The sequence below is a fragment of the Panthera tigris genome, chromosome D3 (assembly GCF_018350195.1).
Source record: "Panthera tigris isolate Pti1 chromosome D3, P.tigris_Pti1_mat1.1, whole genome shotgun sequence".
NCBI classification, from domain to species: Eukaryota; Metazoa; Chordata; class Mammalia; order Carnivora; family Felidae; genus Panthera; species Panthera tigris.
In genome coordinates this window covers 7296063-7317709 of record NC_056671.1, presented here as the reverse complement: position 1 = coordinate 7317709, position 21647 = coordinate 7296063, and the positions used below count along the sequence as shown (strand labels likewise).

The 21647-nt window shown below is 44.0% G+C and overlaps 1 protein-coding gene and 1 pseudogene across 2 annotated transcripts in view; one reads left to right on the top strand and one right to left on the bottom strand.

Moving 5' to 3' along the window:
- The window catches only part of LOC102970116 (MLX interacting protein), a 60496-nt gene that overhangs the window by 8119 nt on the left and 30730 nt on the right, over window positions 1–21647 (top strand). The window lies entirely within an intron of this gene.
- Window positions 4863–6451, bottom strand: LOC102965482 (annotated as a pseudogene).

The window sequence follows — 21647 nt, the reverse complement described above, 5'->3', positions numbered from 1 at the left end:
TGAGTCATCTCCCCGCATGGAGTTTATATTCTAACAAAGGGAATCGGTAAGCAGATCAGATTTATATTGTTGGTGCAGTGAAGACCATAAAACAGGATGAAAGAAGGAAAGTGATAGGGGGATGGGAGGAAGATACTTTAGCTTGCTGGTCAGAGAAGTCTTCTGAGGAGGTGACATTTTAGGTTGAGCTGAAACCTGAGTGGTGAGTGGGAGCCAGGCACGGATAGGCATTCCGGGCTGCAGAAGAGCCCGAGGCAAAGGCCCAGGGTGGAATGAACTTGGCACATTGCGGGGCTAGAACGAAGGCCAGTGTGGCTAGAATGTTGAGGGCAAGGTGAGCGGTAGAAGGTGAGACTCAAGAGGCAAGGGGCCTTGTTGGTGAGGAGGTGGGATCTTGTGCTCGCCGCCCTGGGGAATATAGCTTGTCGAGGCTGCTCCGTGGAGACCAGTTGATAGGAGGCAAGAGTAGAAGCTGGGGCAGCACTTGGGAGGCCGTTGGGCCTTTCTCAGGCTAGAATGGCAGCAGCGGAGGTGGGAGAAGCGGATGGATTCAGGGTGGGTTTTGGACGTGCCAGTGGACTGGGCCTGGAGGATTAAAGAAAGACAAGGATCTGCAGTGACTGGGAGGTTTTGGCCTGAACCACGGGGGCCGTTACTGAAATGAGGAAGCTGAGGAAGGCCCCGTCAACTGCAGTGGCAGGTGTGCTGGGGACACCGCTGTGCTGTGCACTAAACTCGTCTGCTGTGGGTACCCTGTGACTGGAGCTGTGGGAGGGGCAGCTTCCCCAAGAGGGGGCTTCGAGGGGACTGTCAGTGTAAGGGGCACTGCGGTTGTCCGGCGAGGTCCTCTCGTAGCCTCGACCACACTGTGCTCCGTCTCGCCTCCCAGACCTCTACCGTGCCTCTCGAGGGGGTCAGATGTGCAGGGGAGACTCTGGACTTTTGAGCTGGCATCTGGAAGGTAGTGTTTTTTCCTGCGAAATACATGCTGTCGTATATCCCAAAAGATGTTTTTGCTCAGTTGGGTCTGGTTGTGGTGGAGGAATATTGCCTGATCTACATGCCCTAAAGGAGCCTCTCCAAATCTAGCATTCTTCATGTGTTTGGGGTTGGACTGCATCACCAGAAAAATCTTCTGGAAAGGGGCAGTGTAGAAGCGTAGCTCCAGGAAGGTGTCCAAGATCTGGAAAAAACAGTTCCAGAAACAGGATTCCTTTCTGTTTGCTTTTGAGTCTCAGAAGTGGACGTGAAGAATCTGAGTAGAGAGCTAAGCAGTGAGAGCTCGTAAAGAGACAGCAGAGAGAACCAGGCTGCAGGTAGAAACAGAGGTTTGGGAGTTTTAGTTGCACTGAAGAGGGAAACCATGAGGCTTAAGTAGCATGGCTTTGCTGTTGAGGAAAATTCTGGGAGTAGGAGGATCCGTTCTGAACGCTTGTTACAGTTCCTTCCCTCTGTGGCTTGTGGGCGTAGGCAAGAAGGTGCCCTCTTTTGGTTTGTCACCATGAGACAAACTTGGCCATCAGGACAAAAAATAGCTTCTTACGAAGAAAGTAGGGGAATTAACTTAGTTTGTAGATTAAAATTTACCCAATATTCGAGCTTCTGAAAGAGCAACCGAAAGCACTTTGTCCCGTGCTGATGTGGTAACTGGCCCATTTGCCAGTGGGCTACCTCGTCTCCTGATGAGCCTTTGGGACCTGCCCTCATAGCTTGATATGGAGCCTTTTAGAGGAAGTTAATTTATAAATCCCTTTTATTTATTAAAACGAAAGACTTTCAATGAATTCTTAAAACAACATATGATTGTATTACTTTGCTATTTTACATGACTCTTTTCTAGTTGAGTAGCAAGCGGGGTCTTTTAAAATGCCTCCTTTGTTCTTTGAATTATTAAACAGGTCTTTCTCTGCCTTGGAGCAGGACTCTTATCTACTTGCACAGACAAGTTTTTGTTGTTATTTTTTAGCAACGTTACTGAAGTATAATTTATATACCATGCATTGCAGTCATCTTAAGTATACAGTTTATCGATTTGTTGGTTGTGCAGTCATTATCCCAATCCAGTTTCAGAATAAGATTCTGTCCCCCCCCCCGCTGAGGTCTTTCCGGTCCTTTTAGGTTTGATCCCAGTTTCCACCTTAGCCTCAGACACGCACTGATCTGCTTTCCGTGTCTCTAGATTTGCCTTTTCTGGACATTTCATATAAATGGAACCATACTGTGTGCAGCCTTTTATGTCTGGCTTTTTTCACTTAGAATCCTGTTTTCAAGGTTTATCCATGTGGCAGTATGTATCTATCTGTATTTTATTCCTCGCGCTTGCTCAATAGTGTCCCGTGTATTAACATACCACGTTTGTGTGTCCGTTCATTGACCGACGTGTTTTTGAGGGAAGCCTAGTACCTCTGTCATCTGGTATTGATTTTCCATTTCCTGTAATAAACTTCTCTTACAGATTGAGATGGGAACTTTCTTCTCAGGTGAGAATAGGAAATGGCAGGAACCGTGATAGAAGGGTGATTGGGCTGGCGCTCCGGGACGGTGGTGCCGCTGGCTAGCTCCTCCCTGCCACTGTGTCTAACTGGGTGGGGGGAGGCAGGGGCTGGGATTGAGCTTAGACTAGAGGCATGGTTACCACCCTTATTTATCTTCAATGGCCCTTATGTTTTTGAGAGAGATTGCTGTAGAAACAGTTTGCATTCAGCAATAAAAAAAGGTCAAATTACTGGTATGTGCAAAAACACGATGAACCTCAGAAACATTATGTTGAATTAAATAACCCTTCCTCTGAAGAACAGATATGATTTCATTTACATGAAGTTCTAGAATAGCTGAAACTAAGGTGAAAAAAATCACACCACTACTTGCTTCTGAAGGAGGTTGGAGTGGGGACTGACTGGAAAGAGACACAAGAGAATTTTCCACGATGGGGGTAATCTGGATAGGGGATTGCACATACATTTGTCAGAACTCATTGAACGAGAACGGTACACTTAAAATTTGTACGTTTTATTATGTGTAAATCTTACCAAAACAAAAGGAAACATTGACCAATGTTGAACTCTGGCTGACATGTTATGCATGCTGGTGTGTTAGGGACAAAGTATATAGATGTCTGCATCTTACTCTGAAATGCTTGAAAATAGCAGCCCTCAAACCTTTTGGTCTCAGGACCCCTTTGTGCTCTTAAATATTGGAAAGCCCAAAGAGCTTTTGATTGTGTGGATTATAGCTGTTGACGTTTACCATGCTAGAAATAAAAACAGAGAATTTAAAAATATTTGCTAAAGCACTGGAAAAAATAATAAACCCATTAGGTGTTAACATAAATAACATTTTTGTAGAAAATGATTGTTTTCTGCAAAAATGAGCAGAGCGGCATTGTTCTCCACACTTGCAAATCTTGTCTACTGTTCAGCTAATGTTTGGTTGGAAGACAGCTGGATGTTCACCTCTACTTTCTTCGGCCGCGGTGTCACACGTCTGCAGAATGTCACCATTCACTCTTGAGAGAGTGGAAATGGAAAAAGGAAAATAGCCCCTTAGTATTATTTTGAAAATAGTTTTGCCATCGTAGACCCCCAGAAGGTCCTCAGGGACTCCCAGGCTCTCCAGCTCACTTTGAGAACCACTGCTTAAAAATAAGTAAGATAGATGGATGAATGGATGAATTTGTGTTGAAGTAAATATACCGAAGTGCTATTTGTCGCATCCAGGTTGTGGGTTCATGGGTGTGCACCACATAACTTTTCAATTTTTCTATATATTTGAATTTTTTTCTGTTGTTTACAAAATGAGAAAAAATGTGTTTATTTAAAGAATGACCACCATGACTTTATTCATGGGCAAATAAATACTTTTAAAAATATTGAAGACAACTTTTGGAATGAAATTCCAACATATGCTACAACATGCATGGGCCTTAAAAACGTTATCCTAGGAAGCAAGACACAAAGGACCACCTGTTGCGATCCCATTTATCTGAAATGTGCAGGTAAATTCATAAAACAGAGGAGTGGAGTAGTTGTTGCCATGGAGATGGAAGAATGGATCCTCACAGCTAATGGGTGTAAGGTTTTTGAAGGAGTAATGAGCATGTTCCAAAATTAGAGAATGATGATGTGATCATCAACTTGGTGAATGTACTAAAAACCAATGAACACATTTATTGTATTTTGGTTTTTAATTTTTAAGATTTTACTTTTAAATAATCTCTACACCCAACGTGGGACTTGAACTCGCTACCCCGAGATCACGAGTCTCACACTCCACCAACTCAGCCAGCCAGGCACCCCAGTGAACACTTTTATTTTTATTTGTTTGTTTACTTACTTATTTTTTTGTTTGAATGCCAAGTGTCTTCTGTACTTTCTTTTATTATCACTATAGTCTTTGCATCAAGATACATAGCAATGATAGCAGGTTTCTTTTTAAAGCTTAGTATTAAGTATTAAATATCTTTCCCCATTTTAATTTTACATGACCGTGCCAAGGAAAAGAAAATTAAAAGTCAGGTTAAAAGAAAATTAAAAGTCATGGAAGCCTGAACACACTTCCATGACTATCCGGGCTATGTAAAAGTTGGTGGCTTTGTTCTTCCTGCTGTAAAAGCAGATCCAGGCCCTAGAAAGATGGGACCAGGTTCTAACTGTTTTTGAAAAGTGTGCTACAAAAATGGATGGCCTGTTATAAGCCAGATAACAAAATAAGGATGGGGGTAAGGAAGGGACATTTTCTTCTGGAAACAGGATTTCTGAAGAGTCCCAGTCCATCATTTTTTCCCAAAATGGTTGGAGGAGGGGTAAAACCTCAACATGAGCTTCGAAGTGCTGTCTCTGTGAGGGGACGGTCCCCCCCTTGCCAACGAGGGGGACTGCTGAGGCGGGGCATGTCTGACTTGGACCCTCCCCATCCTCCTCAGCTAGGGAAATGGGTAGTTTATCGCCCAGTGGGTATGGAAGTGGGCTGAAGCTTGGTTCGTACTGAATTCTCTAAGAGGTTTCTTCTAGAAACAGGCAACTCAGACTCTTCCTCTCGTGTCAACAAAGAAGTTATTTTTAAAAGCACTTGGGAAGTTCCTCCTCCACCCCTCAGGTGGGAAGGCTCAGAGAAAAGAGTCATCAGTACAGCCCCCCTCTAGGCCATAACGGAATTCTCGAAGGTTGGAGACCCCGTAGAAGTGGACAGAGGCTGCTGCCACCACCAGGACGTGGAGAATCTGATGAGACTGGAACCATATGTCACATTTTCCAGGAAAGGGGCATTCAGGAATTTGAGCAGCCTAGAGGCCAGCTCCGGTGACATACATCACGGCCGTGAAGAAGAAGCTGCCCATCTGGCCCACTGTGGTGGCCTTGACAAAGCCCTGAGCAATAGTGAAGTGCATGGTGGCCACAACACCGCTCAAACCAAGTCCCGGGAACACTCCTGCTGTTGTCTGCCAGTGCTTAGGAGTGGCCGACCAGTCCTGCTGTGCCGCAATGATGGCAGGAATGCCCAGGACACAGATGATGGAGAGGTGGATGAGCCGTGGCTGTGGGGAGCAGTAGAAGGAGTAATAGAGCCGGGGGACAAAGCTGCCCATAATCAGTAGAGCAATCCCTGAATAACCCGGTTTGGAAAAAGTCTGAGCGACTTTCTCTGAATGACAATAGACGGCGTGAAAGAGCCAGGAGAAGCTGAGACAGAGCACTGCACCCAAAAAGAACATCCCACAAACCACCTTCTCTGGCAGAGGGGCCATGAAGTACATATTTGGTCTGAGCACGGTCAAGATTCCCAAAAAGAAAAACAGCACAAAACCAAGCAGATGGGTCCAGATGTTGCCAGTTTCCGTACAGATGCGGGAAACGCTCTTGAAGCAAACCCGGCAGGAGGGCACGGGTGGTCCATGGCCATGTAGCAAGTAGTCGTTGTCCTAGGCCGGGCTGGGACATACGGGATGACCCTCTAGCATCCCTCCCAGACCTTCTGCACAAACTCCTCTGCATCTTCTCCATGGCGTGGTCGGCTTGGAGGGGAAGGGCCTATACCCGCTCCTCCTCCTCCTCCTGGGGTGCTGGGTGTGCTTGCTCTCCTTCAGTCTCGGCTGGGTTGACAGTTACTCGTTTGCCTTTTCTTCTAGCAGGGGTCCCAGTTCCGCCGGCTCCAGTGTGTCCATTTCCCTGTCACTGGCAGGAGCTGCATTGCCCTGTGCCACCCCAGAACCTTTGTGAGAAGACATCTGGCTGGTACCTCAATACCCTGCAGCTTCAGCCTGGGGAAAGGTTGGGGGGGGGGGTGTCAGCCCCAGGGGGCAGAGACCTCCCTGTAATGGTAAACAGGCCTGTGGACGGGCTCTGCTGGGGCCCACAGTCCCCCGCGCTACATCCTGTGGCCAAGCGGCCCCGTATCTTTGGCTACCCCCGTGAACACTCTTAAAGGGAAAATTTCATGGCATGGAGATTATGTCACAATAGAGCTGTCATTTAAACAAGTACTTAAAACGCTTCTGGTTTTCAACATTTTCTTTAGGAAGCCTGACTTGGGAAGCACTGGACTACATGCTCTTCAAGATCTAAATATGTCAGTGTCTAGAAATTTCATAATTTGCTATCTTCTGTCTCTTCTGTATATAGTAAATGAGAGAATGGTTGGGAAAATGGCCTGCCTCTCCAGCTTGCCCTCTAGCTTGCCAGATCACTGTCTCTGAGATTATCCTGTTAAGACCTTTTTTTCCTGTTAACATCGTATGAGTCAGGGACTACAAACACAAATGCCCACAAGGGCCAGGAAGTGAATGAGCCATCTGTAACATGTATTTTCCTCATTTTGATAAAGTCATGGTTACAGAGAAATTTTTTTTATTGTGAAAAACCATGTAAACATAAAACTGCAATTGATGTGGCCTGAGTGATGGATGGAAAGGCCATAGGGAGTGGTGGAATGTTTGCTGGCTCTAAGGGTGGGCACCCGTCACTCAGCTTCAGGTGATTCTTGGTGTTTGGGAATGTGAGCCCAGTGTTAACGAGATCGGGCATAGCTGAAGAATTGGAAGAAATCTGAACTAATATGTGAGCTCCACTTTTAAATTTTGCTTCAATTTATAGTTTAATGTCTGAGTTCAAGTATTAGTTATTCTGGGGAGATGGGTTTAGGCTAGGTTAAATCTAGTTTAAAAGTGAGTCTTGGATGAAGGATTGTGTTGTGCTGTTTGCCACAGGTCAGCTTCTGGCACAAGGAAAGTATTTTTAGTGTTCTAGCTCTTACTGTGTACTCTCTGCCCTGTGCTGTGTTTAAAGTCACAGGACCATAAAAATATAAATGAATATAAAATCTAAGACTGCCTGTTAAACCCCAGAGGTACAGATGCATCTAGTAGACAGTTAACTTTGAGTTAGGAGGAGCTTGGGCAATTATTTTAAATGATCTTATCTGGGAGATAGAGGATCGATTCTCCATTTTGTGAAATTCTTGGACTAGAAGTCATTCTTAGCTTTATAGTCTATCTCAGACTACACCCCTTAAATTCACCATACTTTGTTGGGGTGGGGCTGTTTTCATAGGGGGAGTCTGGAGGAGATGAAAGGGATAATTTAACTATAAGTTGATTTGGTTGTAGTTGAAATAAAATTATAACTTTAAGTTAGACTGAGGAGGCCTATCTCTGTACTTTTGTTTAAAGTTTCTAACCTACACATTTGACCTTACATTACGTGCCTCCTACTTCCCTTCCCCAGTATTAGTGTGTATATGTGCACGTGTGTGTGTGTATTTGAGGTGGTGAAGAAAAGAATAAACGCACCCCCTTTAGAACCTTCCCCCAACGCACACATTCACACATGAAGGTACGGCTTGGGCAGCCATCTTGCCCCCTTGAGCCTGTTCCTGCTCTCAGATTTCCATCTATATTTGATCTGATCTATAAGGGTGTTGGCAAATAGCTTTATGGTTCTTAAATGCCAATCACTTCTGCTTCTAAGCCAGATTGAAATAGAATTTGTATTTATTAGAGGTGTAGTGCTTCTGCTGAGATACATTCCCTGAAAAGTTGGGGAGTTATTCTTTTAGGCTTAACACCTCACTTTTTGAAATTTGACTGTATTTCCAGGCCTCCTTCCAGGAAAAAAAATCCCACACCCAGAGATAACCACTGTCAATTCCCTAGTGTTTATCCTTCCAGACCTTGTGGGTTTTTTGTTTGTTTTTCTTTCTTTCTTCTTCTTTTTTTTTTTTTTGTCATGATAAGTATATATGTTTTTTCATTTAATAGATTATGAACACCTTTTTAGGCCCCAAAATATTCATCTGCAATGTTTTTTAGTGGCTGAATGGTGTTTCATTGTGTGGATGTACTTTTGTTTATTTAATCCCTTTTTCTTGGTTATTGAGAATATTTCATGGTATTTTTTGTGTAACTTTAAGGTGTTTCTGTGCCCTTGTTCTGTTCATCCCTATTACCGTACTGCAGGGTGGCTGCTTTCTCTGAAAATGCTCCCCCTCCCTCTCCTTCCTGACAGAAATAACCATCAACCCTGAGAATCTCTCAGCAGGACTCTTGAAAAAAAGAGGCAATTGGGATTGCCACATTAGGCACCCCACCTCTTTGTCACACCCTGCCAACCCTTGATAAGGGGTGTGTGGAGGAAGGAGGTGAGCAGGTACGCAGCTGAAAAGCACCCTTTGTTCTGTGCCCTGGGCTGCTGATAGGAATGCTCCCTGCATTTTCACGTGTGTCTCTACAGCCTGCAGAAGGGCAGGGAACTCAGTGGATGGTGTTTGACACACCCATCGGCAGCGTGCACACCTGAACTGAGGCCCCAGCTTGCCTGTCTGTGCTGTGCCTGCTGGTTGACAGACCCCCGAGGCTACGCTTTGCAGTGACGTGAGCAGGTGAATGCGGTCCCTTAGCTTTTTGTCGATCCGGACGCAAGGAGAGCATTGAGTGTTATGAAAGGTTATAATTCCAACTGTGAGTCTGCACCACATGTGATGGGGAGCTGTGTGGATGCATTTCCTTTGAATTACAAAAGAAAATACTGGTATGACTTGGTTCATGGAAGGAAGAGCTGATTCAACTCGCTGGAAAGCAATTGAAATACTTTCACATCAAGTCCAGAGATGATCTCTGCAGCTTTACATGTCGGTTTGATCGGTTGTGGGGTTTCTGTGGTTCCATTTAGCCCACCCCTGTGCTGCTGGCTGAATGTGTGGTGGAGGGGCTGGTCAAAGACATGAGGACCTCGGTTATGTTTGAAAAACTGAATCAGTCATAAGACTCCCTCCCTTCAGCGGAAAGGGGAGGCTGCCCCTTGTGGCATCCGCATCCACCCGCCACGTTCTGGCTTAGAGCTCCAGGCCCTGGCCCCCAGCCTCCTTAGCACTCCCTCAAGCTGGTCCTCTATTCATTGGACAAGTCCTGAGCTTTGGAGTTCTTAATTTTTTCCCTCATGAGAGACCTTGGCGGAAGGCCCAGTTATCAATTCAGCCTCTCTCTTGTCCTTGACGTTGTCCTTGTGCGGTACCTGAGAACCAGCAGGCAGGTGGTGCTGGGGAAACTCACCTGTGGCATGCGTGTCTTCCTGCAGTTGCTTCTTTTTTTCTCTCTCTCTCTAAAGCATTTTATTAGAATCCTTTTGACAAGACCAAGTATTTGATTACAATAAAGAAGTCAAAGTGGTCTAAATGATATTTAAGTATCTCAAAATTTCTATGCACTTTTTTTTTCTCCAGTAAGTTGAAAGCTGCTCACAGATTAATGCAGGACAGCTAGATGAAGTTCCTAGGATTTGCCCGACACCAAATAGGACACATCCTCTCGTTAGCAAAATCCATAGGAGCCAGGGAGAAAGGACATGGCTCTTCACTCCTACAGTTGCTTCTTAGTGCAGCCTACCAGAGACCTCTTGATTACAGTTGAGCTGGCTTGGCCAGTATGTAGCCAGCTGCTTTTTGCCCCATGGCTTTGTTTGCTTATCTCTTTTTTTTGTGCTTATTGCTGGCTCCTTGGAGCTATGGGTGTGTTTGTACAATGCTTGAGATGATTGCTGCTGATTGGTAAAATATGGATGAAGTGAGCAGGGCTGGGTGTGGTGTGAAAAATACTATAATCTGCTGGTTCCACCCCAGCCCCCTCCAAGTTCTTTCCTGCAGAGAGAATCTCTTTCTGTTTCCTTCCCTAGAGGGTCCTGGGGTAGGAGCTTTCAGGCTCTTGTAAAGCGAGGGGCAGCCACTCGAGCCTGGTAGCTCTAACTGAGGTCTCGGGTATGCCGCCCTCCCAAATTGACTGGAACATTGACCCAACAGCACTATAGAAACACGATGTTTCAGCCCTTTGTTCTCTGTTGGCTGGGATCACTGGAAATATATCAGTAAGTGAGACTCAGCTATGTCCCAGGAGTTCCGACTCCTGGGTAGGAGATCCACGGCAGCAAAACAGCCAGCTCCAGTGATGTGTCATCTCTGAATGGCAGCTGGCCTGCCCCTGTTGCATCACAAGGGTTGGCTGCTGTTGGTTTGTGTGTGTACTTTTTTCCCCTCTTTTTTTGTGTGATGTCTTAAAGTCATGGGGACTAGGGGGCAGAAATTAGGAGGGGAGGGCAGGTTTTTCAGCTGGCTCTTGTTGGCCTGTTGCAGTCTCCTGACAAAGCCATCATTGTTTTGAATAAAGCACCAGTTGATTCAGTTTGAATCGCTTCAGTGCTCCGAGACTGGCCGCTTTTCTTCCACCTCAGCCACGTTCCTGGGGGGAGGCGGGAGGACTGCCTGGTCCAGAGGGGAGAACCTGCTTGCCTTTGCCCTCTTGGCTCAGCAGCATCTTAGGCGATTAGCTAACCATTCCAGAATAGACAGCTTCCTCCTGGTCAGCGGGCATCCCAGGCCACTCCTGGGCCCCAGCCGAGTCACAGCCATCATGGCCTCCTGGCATGGAGCCTCCAGGAATTAGGCTGCTTGCCTGTGGCCTCAGCCTTACTTGGCACTCTCCTGCCTTGTGCAGGACACCACCTTCTCTACCCATCTGCTGTCACTGCTACCCGGCTGACCTTCAGGCTGCCCTTTTGGCCTGGCATCTGTCCCTGTCATGCATTAACTTCAAGCTACAAAGTTAATCTGAAGAGTGAATAATTCCTCTGGCGGGAGTCCCAAACATAGTCCGTCCAGACTGGGAGCAGGAACTCCGTGTTTGGGTTCTTTCTGCTGCTGACTTAAGTGGCACTGGCTCGCTTCTACCCCTCGTTTAGTTTCACATTTGTGAGGTCAGATTAGTCATATCCAGCTGTCTTTGTGGAAATGCCAGCCTTAGGGGTGTGGACAGCAGGAACTCACGTGGTAGTGGAGGTAACTCACCTCAGCGCTGAGAAGATCAGACTCCATTTCCTCATCAAGTCAGGAACTTAGTTTCTCTGCATAGGACCTGGTAGCTCTCCAAATGCAGTGTGGTTGCAGAGTGGCATTTGAAAAGCTTAGTACAAAAGCAGGGTATGACACAAATTTTTGTTAAAGACCTGGGCCCCAGACAGCCAAGTTAAAGTGCTTTTTCTCAAAGACGGAGGTGCAAAGCCAGGAGATTATAGGTGATGGACAGAGCCAGATAGAAAATGGTCTTGTCCACAGGGTTAGTTCTTACTCAGAGTTGGTCTTGGGAACCACCTACATGGTGCATTCTGAGGAGCACAGAAGAATCCGTCAGCGGATCTAAATTACTTCTTTAGTTCAGTCCTCTGAACGGCATTAAACTTGGGTAGCTATTAAAATACGTTTCCAAAAATACCTTAGTTATTTGCCCTTCTCTTAACGCATAGAGCTTCCTTTGATAATAAAGTAGTTTTCCAGATTGCCGTTGTTTATTTTGTTAATCATCTCTAACAAAATTAGCCGTTTTTAATCAAAAGTGGAAATCTCTCTCAAATACATAATAATCTTGACTGGCTTTCTTGAATGTACTGAGCATATAGCTTTCAATTATCTAGACACCTGTTTCCAAATACTATTTATTGTTTCATTATGGTCACTTCCTGATCTTCTTGTACAGCAAAGGTATATTTGCTTCTCTACTCAACCATCTTTGGCTCTCTTGTGAGTCAGTTTTCAGATCTTTAATCATCGTCTCCTCTGGGCTCTTGGCTGCTACCTGCTCTGTACTGGATTTGCCGCTTACCCTCCCTGTTTGTCTGGTGCCTCCCGTTTTCTGCTGGTTTGCGTAACTTGTTAAATGGAGTGTAAAATAAGAGTAATTAACTTAGTGAGGGTCTAGAGACTCCGAGTCAAGTACGCAGACTTTTATTAACTGTCTTGAATTATTTTTACTTCTGTATAACAAGCCCTGGAGGGTTGTGAGATAGTGCTGTGCATGTAAACTTTTTTTTACAGAATAACCTTAAGCCATTATTATCCATCTACATCACTGAAAGTTGTTGACAGATTAACTTGAGTGTATAATAGAAATTATCCGTGAAAAAGGGCAAAGATATTACACTCTTAATAAAATTACAATGTATTCTTATTTTTGAAATGTGTCCAAAAAAAAAAAAAAAAAAAAAACCCTCACAAAACTCCTAAATCAACATGGTAAACTCTGAATATTATTTTCTATTAATTATGAGATGGAAATTCCCTTTTTCCCTTTTTCAAAACAGAAATAGTTTTGTGGAGGTTCCTCTCCAGCTCTCCTCCTCATTGTATAGAAATACGTAGTCACTGGCAGGGCGTCTGGGTGGCTCAGTCGTTTGAGCATCCAACTCTTGATTTCGGCTCAGGTCATGATCCGAGGGTCGTGGGAATGAGCCCCAAGTCAGGCTCCATGCTGAGCGTGGTGCCTGCATGGGATTCTCCCTCCCTCCCCCCCCCCCCCCTCTCTCTCTCTCTCTCTCCCTCCCTCCCTCCCTCCCTCCCTCCCTCCCTCCCTCTGCTCCTCCCCACCCCCCAAAACAATAAATAAATAAAAAATAAAAAGAAGGGCACCTGGGTGGCTCAGTCGGTTAAGTGTCTGACTTTGGCTCAGGTCGTGATCTTGTGGTTTGTGCGTTCAAGCCCCACGTCAGGCTCTGTGCTGACAGCTCAGAGCCTGGAGCCTGATGTGGATTCTATGTCTCCCTCTCTCTCTGACCTTCCCCCGCTTGTTTTCTCTCTCTCTCTCTCCCTCAAAAATAAATAAACATTTTTAAAAATTTTTTAAAAATGTGTAGTCATTGCCAAATGGAGAATTCAGACATTTTAGAAGATAGGAAGAAAAGAGCGGAATCCTCTGAAACACTCTTTGTGGAGTTATATACCCTGTTATTTTGTTATTGTGCCTTTTTATTTTTTTTTCTGTACCCTTGTAGGTAAAAATAGACCCGCACTGTCATTTTCAGCCATCTTTTGAAGAGTGAAAGTTTTAAATTTTGATGAAGTCCAGTGTATCCATTTTTTTTTTGTAGTTCATGCTTTTTGTGACCTATTTAAGAAATCTGTACCAAACCCAAGGTTTCCAAAGTTTTCTTATATTTTCTTCAAGAAGCTTTATAGTTTTAACTCTTACATATAGGACAGTGATCCATTTGGAGTTCGTTTTTGTTTATGGTGTGAGGAAAGGATTGAGATCCAATTTAAGTAGTGCTATGGTGAATGTTCTTGTTCATTAGCAGTTCTCATTCCACTTCTTTAATTCTTTTATTAGGATAAATTCTTAGAAGTAAAACTATAAGATAAACTATATACTGAACTCTTTGATATGTGTTACCAGACTGGATTTCAAAAGTTATACCAACTAGAAAAGACAACCTCCAGAATGGGAGAGAATATTTGCAAACCCTGTATCTAATAATGGATGTGTTATCTGGAATATATCAAAAAAACTACAGCTCAGAAAGAGAAAGACAAACCTAATTAAACAGTGGGCAAAGGACTGGAATAGATATTTCTTCAAAGATACAGGGATGACCGATAAACACGTGAGAACACACGAGGTTCCATACCATTAATCATTAGGGAAATGAAACTTGAAACAACCACAGAGATACTGCCTCACACCCACTAGGATGTGACCAGCGTTGGCAAGGATGTGGAGTGACTGGAACCCTCTGTACGTTTCTGGTGGGAATGTAAGATGGTGCGGCCACTGTGGAAATCCCTCTGGTAGTCCTCAAAAAGTTAAACATACATGTGCCGTTTGCCCCAGGAGTTGGCATTCCTAGGTGTCTATGCAAAAGAAATGAAAGCATCTGTCTGTACAAAACTTGTACACGAACGTTCATGGCAGCATTATTCAAAATAGCCCAAAGGTGCAAACAACCCAAATGCCCATCCGTGAATAAATAAACCAAATGTGATGGATCCATATGATGGAATATTGTTCAGCCATAAAAAGGAAGAAGATATTTGCTGTCACATGGATGAACCTTGAAAACATTATGCTAAGTTGAAACCAGTCACAAAAGAACACATATTATGTGATCCCATTTATATGAAATGTCACATTTAGAGATAGAAAGTGGGTTAATAGTTGTTCAGGATTGGGAGGTGATGACTGAGGGGATGGCATGTCTTTTTGAGGTGATGGGAACGTTGTAAAATTGATTGTGGTGATAGTTGCACCATTCTCTGCAATTAGACTAAAAATCATCGAATTGTACACTTTAAATGGGTGAATTGTGTGGCATGTGAATTACATCCCAACACAGCTGTTAGCGAAAAAGAAAGAAAAAGTTGCATCAGTCAGTATTCCCACCAGCAGTATATAAGAGACCCCACTCCCTACATCCTTTCCAAGTCTGGGTGTCCTTACTGTAATTTGAAAGTTTAATTTGACTCTACTGGGGTTTAATATGTAAACAATAAAATTCACCCTTTTACATGTACACTTCAACAGTTTTGACAAATGTATACACGTATATAACCACTGTAGTCAAGATACAGAACATTTCCATCAGCCCAGAAGGTTCCTTTGTACCTTTTCCAGGCATTCTTCCCGTCCCCCATCTGCTCTCTCACTGTAGATTAGCTTGGTCTTTCCTTGTGTTTTGTATAAATGGAATCATACAGTATGTACTGTTTTTGCTTGATTTCTTGTGCTCAGAATGTTTTTAAGATTCATCTGTGTTGCTGTATGTATCAATAGTTAATATTCTGTTGCTCGGATATACCACAGTTTGTTTTATCCATTCCCCTGTCGATAGACAGCTGGCTTGTCTTCATTTTGTTGTTTTCATCTTCATTGTGGATAAAGCTGCTCTGAATGTTCATGTACAAGTCTTGATTGGACATGTGTTTTCATTTCTCTTGGGTAAATGCTGGGTCATAGGTAAGGATATGTTTAACATCATAAGAAGCTGCCAAACTATTTTCCAGAATGACTGTACTTAAAAAAAAAAAAAATCATGTACCATTATTACTATGCTTTTAAAAATCTTCGTTAATCTGATAGGCAAAAAATGGTATCTCAGGTGTTTTAATTTTCATTTCTGTGCTCTCTAGTGAATGTATTGTTCCCTGAATTTGACCATTTATTTGGTATTTGAGAATTTCCTTTTAGTTCTTTTCTTTTTTAAGTTGGGAAGTGGGTCTTTCATTTTCCATTTTTTCCCAACATTTTTATGATTAAAAATTTTAACAGAGAAAATATGAAATAATGGTGCAGCCATCACGTTTATAGCCATCACCTGCAGTTGATATTTGTTAACTTTTGCCACCCTTGCTCTAGGTACCTGTCTCTCTTTTGTATGGTTCAGAAAAAAAGTTGGAGACATCGTGACATTATATTCCTAAAAATATATTTACTTTCATAACCATTATGTCATTTTCATGCCAAAGAGAACAATCCTTTCACCTTTTCCCCTTGCCATTGACTTTCGGAAGTGACGGGGCCAGTTGTCTTGAAGAACGTCCCGCATTCTGTATTTGTTTTCTTGTGGTGGTGGCTAGCATGTTTCTCTGTCCCCTGTATTTCCTGTAAACCATGCTGGGCCTAGAAGGCATTGATAACATTTAGGGTCAGCATTTTTGGTGGGTGTGCTTCACGGATAGTCACATCAGAGGTACATAATGTCAGCTTGTCCCACTGTTAATGATGCCAAATTTGATCATTTGGTTTAGATAACTGCCAGATCTTTTCATTGTAAAGATAATTATCTTTAATTAGATAGTTAATTAGTAGGTAGTTTGAGGAACTTAACCGATTTTTCACAATCTCTCCCTCCATTTGGCACTTACCTTCTTTGTTTATTGATTTTTTGATTTAGAAGAGAATTTTTACTTTTTAAAGCCAAACCACTAATAGTGGAAGACATATCCTTCACAACCTTCCTTGTTCTCAACCCTGCTCTCCCCTTCCTCTTCCTCTCTCTTTCTCTCTTGTCTTTCTCCTGCTCTACTTCAGAAATGAGGATGACAAACCAGCTCTTCCTCCCATTCTTTCATCTTTTTTGGGTGACAGATTCAGGAGATTGACCCTTAACACGGGCACAAACTAACTGATTTCTCTGTAGCTCTCTTATCTTTATCCAAGGACTTGACTGCTGTGCCTGACCCCATCCCACTGGCAAGGGGGAGATTGGATCCTGAGATTTCCAGATAATCAGTGTTCTTACCTTCACTTCTTTGCTCATCAAAGCTAAGTATGGAGGGTAGAGGGGACCAGAGCCAAACTGCTAATACTTTGAGAAAGACCTCTTTATTCCTTCTGCTAAAAAACCTTTTTCTCTACATCCTCTTTCCCTAGTTAATTCCTGCCCATCCTTGGGGCCTCAGCTCCGGCATCCTATCTGAGGAAGATGCCCTCGATCCACTGATGACATTGAATGCCCCTTTCGCGTGTTTCCATACCCTGCACATGTGCCTTAGCTCCTTCAAAGCTGCCTTTCTCAGTTTGTGATGTCCTGACATCATTATCACCCAGTTCTCAGTGCAGAGCCTGTCACATCACAGGCTCTTGGTACATGTTGCTGGGATATTTCTTTTCCTGGCCTGCAGATGATTTCTGCCCTATGGTCCTGGTTGTGAAAGCAAGCTGGAATTGCAGGCTCTTTTTTTTTTTTTTTTAATCAAAAGACATGTTTTATCTGTATCTTATAAATAATTGAAGGATTAAAACTCTTTGGCCATCCCCTCTTTAACTGTGCCAACTGCCTTAAGTCTGGCTTCTCCGCATTCTAGAGTAATTATTTCTCCCTTAGTACCTTTCTTACTCTTTATTCTCGTAGGCCTATAGTATTGTGGACTTTGAGCTGAAACAGGCTTAGCACTCAGCTATACCACCAGATATACAAACCCACAGGCTGCCCACTTTCTCCTGGAGCATTGCAGTGTTTAGAACATCAGTCTACTCTCTAGCCTAAGTGGTGCCTTATAAGGGACAGTGCTGTGAAGTGTGCCCCAGAGCTGATGTGAAGGAGGGGAATCAGCCCCCAGACAGCACTTCCTTGCTGAGGGAGCTTCTGGGTGTGTGTGTGCAAGTGATGGGAGGCTGTGAAGCTCCCCAGCTTCAGTTCCTGTTGAAGGGCTATTAGACTTTGCTGCTATGTAGATACTCTATGGTGGAGAGTGAACCAGCGCTAATAAAAGAGAAACACAGTTGTATCTGTGCCACCTGTACTGGTGGGAATCGATTGCATTTTCATTGAAGAACCGCGTATCTAATCTCTAAATGGCAGTTCTCTCCAGCTCTCAAGGACCTTTGCTCATCACGCACCCTAACAGTCAGGCTCTCTCTTTGTCTCCGGACTCCAGTTGCTGGGAGGCTTGGCTGCTGTGGCCTGGAGGCCTGTCGTTGTGCTTTTTCATAGCACAAAGAGTCAGAACGGTTCTGAACGTCAGAAGAAGGCATAAATCCATTTTATTGAGAACCTCCTATGTTCCAGACACTGTTAATCCATCTAAGTACCTCGCTTCATTTAATTCTTACCATAGCTCTGTGAAATAGGTTGTTTCTTCCCCCCAAAGAAAGAGACGTTCAGAAAGGCCAGATGTCTACCCAAGGCTGCAGAGCTGGCAGTCAGGAGGGGAACACAGTCTCTCTCCCGACTCCTGTGGCCAGTGGCGGATAACAGGTGATAATGACAGTGCTTCTCATTAGAAGGGCTGCTCTCCTTCTTGGGAGCGAGCCCATAGTGGGAGCCACACTGTGTTTCCGCCTGGCCTGAGATTCTGTTGGTAGATGAATTTTTGTGACTTGAATTTCTCACTGTGGCACCGTGGACGGGATCAGATTTCCTCAGTAAAATCTGGGATTTTGACTTAGGGAGAATAGATGTTACTCATCTTTATGCCAGGAAAGCGGATTGCGCTCCTGCAATAATAGAAAGACTCTGAAACTTGACAGGTAAAAAATCAGCATAAACGGTTGGCTTCAAGTTTCATTCATAGGAACTTCCCTCCCTACTCTTTTCCTTCCCTTCCTCCCAAACGCACACTGGCTCTCAGAGACCTGCGGGATGAGAAAACACAAAATCTCCTTGCCGTTTGGTTCAGTCTTTCGTGCCACAAGTTCCTCCTGCCCGGCCGAGTTGTTGGCTTCATTTGGGAATGTGGAGGGGAAAAAAAATCAGTGTACCAAGGGTTTCGGTTTTGAGAAAATAAATATCCATCACTTACTTTTTCTTTTGACTTTTTCCTGCTCTGTAGTTTGTTAAATGATTTGTGCCTTAGATATGCTCATTTTATTTTTGTCCTTTTTCCCAGGAGGCCCTGAAGCAGAGGTAAATGAGAGATAAGTTACCCTGACCTTGATTTTTATAGCACCGTGGTAACTAAGGTGTGTTTATCCTCCCATGGAGCTATAAAAACACACTCTTCTTTTCAGGCGTTTGCAACGGCCGTTGAGATGGGAAATGCCTGTGCAGCAGGGTTCATACTGTATAAAGGTCTGAGGTTAAAACTGGGATATGATCCTGAACTGAAACTTCATCTTCTGCCACTGTCTTTAAGTTTGATTTCATGAATAACAAATTGTTGCTTTCGACAGAAAGGCCAGAGTGAAAATGAGCATATCGCGAGGAAAAAAATGTGGGTATTTTGAATGCTGATAAAGATGAAATACGTCCATACGTCTCAGGAGCCTGTTGGCAGAAGGGCTGTCTGTGCGTCCCGTAGTCAGGGCGGCTTGGAGATTTGCAGTGTTTCTGAAATAGACACCAGTCTGAGATTATCTCTCTTGCCTTCGTTTTCATGAGTGAGCCCTGGCTCTCCTGCCATCGCAGACTTCTTACTTGGGTGGCTGACAAGTTGATGAAAATGCATGCATGGGAGGAGGATAAGAAGAGGGAAAGATTTAGGGTGACAGCTGATTCTCAGTAGCAGATGGCGGGGAGATTGTCTTTAGCAGGGATAGGTAAAACACATTTCATTTTGGAATTTCTCTTATGTGAGGAGGGCTGTACAAAGTTTTTTTGTTTGTGGTTTTTATTTTTATTTTTTAAATTGTTTTATTTTAATAGTCAACAGAGTGTTGTATATAGTCTCAGGTATACAATATAGTGATTCAAGAATTCCATAGATCACCCAGTGCACGCCAGATAAGTGCACCCCATAATCCCTGCCACCTAGTTTTCCCATCCCCCCCCCCCTTCCCCTCTGGTAACTTTATCAGTGTCTTCTCTGTAATTAGGAGTTTCTTTCTTGGTTTCTTTTCCTCTCTCTCTCTCTCTCTCTCTCCTTTCCCTTTGCTTGTTTGTTTTGTTTCTTAAGTTCCACATATGAGTGAAATCATATAGTATTTGTCTCTCTGACCAACTTATTTTACTTAGCATTATACCCTCCAGTCCATCCATGTTGCTGCCAATGGCAAGATTTCATTCTTTCTTATGGCTGAATAATAGTCCATTGTATACATATCTCACATCTTGTTTAAATTTTTATTTATTTATTTTTGAGAGAGAAAGAGAGAGGGCAGGAGCATGAGTGGGGAGGGGCAGAGGGAAAAGGAGAGAGAATCCCAAGCAGGCTCACACCCAGCGCAGAGCCCGATGAGGGGCTCGATCCCCACGATGGTGAGGTCATGACCTGAGCTGTGATCAAGAGTCAGATGCTTAACCAACTGAGCCACGCAGGCGCCCCTATGTTCCACATCTTTATCCATTCATGTGTCAGTGGACACATGGGCTGCTTCTATATCTTGGCTGTTGTAAACAGTGCTGCTATAAACCTAGGGGTACATGTATCCTTTTGAATTAGTGTTCTTGTATTCTTTGGATAAATAGTAGTACAATTGCTAGATCATAAGGTACTTCTGGTTTTTTAACTTTTTGAGGCACCTCCATACTGTTTTCCACAGTGGCTGCACCGGTTTGCATTCCCACCAGCAGTGCACTAGGGTTCCTTTTTCTCCACATCCTTGTCAACACCTGTTGCTTCTTGTGTTGTTTGTGCTTTTTAAAACATTTTTTTTTTAAATTTTAGAGAGTTGGGGAGTTGGGGAAGAGGGGCAGAGAGAGAGAATCTTAAGCAGGCTCCATGCTCAGTGTGGAGCCAGATGCGGGGTTTGATCCCACAACTCAGGGATCATGACCTGAGCTGAGATCAAGAGTTGGACACTCAACTGACTGAGCCACCCAGGCACCCCTATTGGTGCTTTTAATTTTTTTGTGTTTTGTTTTTGTGTTTTTTTAAATTTTTGTTCAGTTTGTGTTTTTGTTTTTGGTTTGTTTGTAGATCTATTTAAAGGGCATCTGGGTGGCTCAGTCATTTAAGCGTCTGACTTCAGCTCAGGTCATGATCTCATAGGTCGTGATTTCGAGCCCCATGTCAGGCTCTGTGCTGACAGCTCAGAGCCTGGATCCTGCTTCGGATTCTGTCTCCCTCTCTCTCTCTGCCCCTCCCTTGCTCATGATCGGTCTTTCTCTCCTTCAAAAATAAATAAACATTAAAAAAATTTTTTTAAAGATTTTATTTAAATTCCACTTAGTTAAAATACAGTGTAATAATAATTTCAGGTATACAGTATAGCGATTCAACACTTCACACAACACCTGGTGCTCATCACAAGTGCCCTCCTTAATCTCCATCACATCAGCTATTTCCCCCATCCCTCCACCCACCGTGTTTGTGCTTTTTAAAATCCTCCTCCAAAAAAAAGGCAGAGATGTGTGGTTGTGGTCAGGGTGTTACAGATCCTTCTATTCGTTCTTTTGCTAAACAGTAGCTGGTGTTTCCCCAACACGACCCTACTGTGGGTGCCTCTCATTTATAGTCTTTGGGGCCAATGTCTCCCTTTCTGGGAGACGGGTACAATCCTAGACCCATAGGACTGGCAGGAAGTTGGGATAAGCTAATTAAGTTCCATCTCATCACAAAAAGGAAAAGTGAGCCCAGAGAGAAGAACTGACTTGGGCAGAGATGGTGTCCCACCTAAAGGCACGCTGTTTAGAACTCAGACCGCAGTGCTGGGTTCCGACTCCTGGTTTCGTTTAATTTGTAACATACTGTTCCTTTTCATCTAGCTGTGGTCTCTAAAATGAAGCCGACCTGGAAAAAGCTCGAATCGTTAATTTACGCAGCTGTGTTACCTGCTTTTACACTGGGGGGGGGGGAGGGAGGTGGAATGGGGGACCAACAGACCGAGGACACGTGGACAGTGACGCATCTATGTGAGCGCCTGGAGCTCCCGCAAAGGAGAGCGTGATACAGACTGAAACACGGAGGACCCCTTGTGCGTCGGGCCCAGTCCGGAGCCCAGAGGAGCGCGGAGCGCAGGATGA